Source organism: Penaeus monodon, chromosome 21, assembly GCF_015228065.2.
Source record: "Penaeus monodon isolate SGIC_2016 chromosome 21, NSTDA_Pmon_1, whole genome shotgun sequence".
Taxonomy (NCBI): domain Eukaryota; kingdom Metazoa; phylum Arthropoda; class Malacostraca; order Decapoda; family Penaeidae; genus Penaeus; species Penaeus monodon.
In genome coordinates, this window is record NC_051406.1 from 861,273 (window position 1) to 861,566 (window position 294).

Genomic DNA, 294 nt, shown 5'->3' on the forward strand with positions numbered 1-294 from the left:
GCTGATGACGCCGAGTGGGCATCGCGAGCCTGAGGCACGTCTGAGCAGCGATAAGCGCCTTGATAAAGCGCCCTGGGGAGAGTACGGGAATGAAGAGATAAGGGCCGCCTCTCGCCTCATTTTCAGCCCTGCTTCTTTTGCTGCTTCCTTCCTTCCTTCAGTTTATTTTACGATCTCTTCATGTTGCTTATTGTCTGCTGGATGCTTGGCCTTTCGTATTTTCATCAAAAACTCCCACGTCTCGAATTTCAAGGAAAATTTTTTCCATGGCAGCTCGACCCGAATGCTGACAGA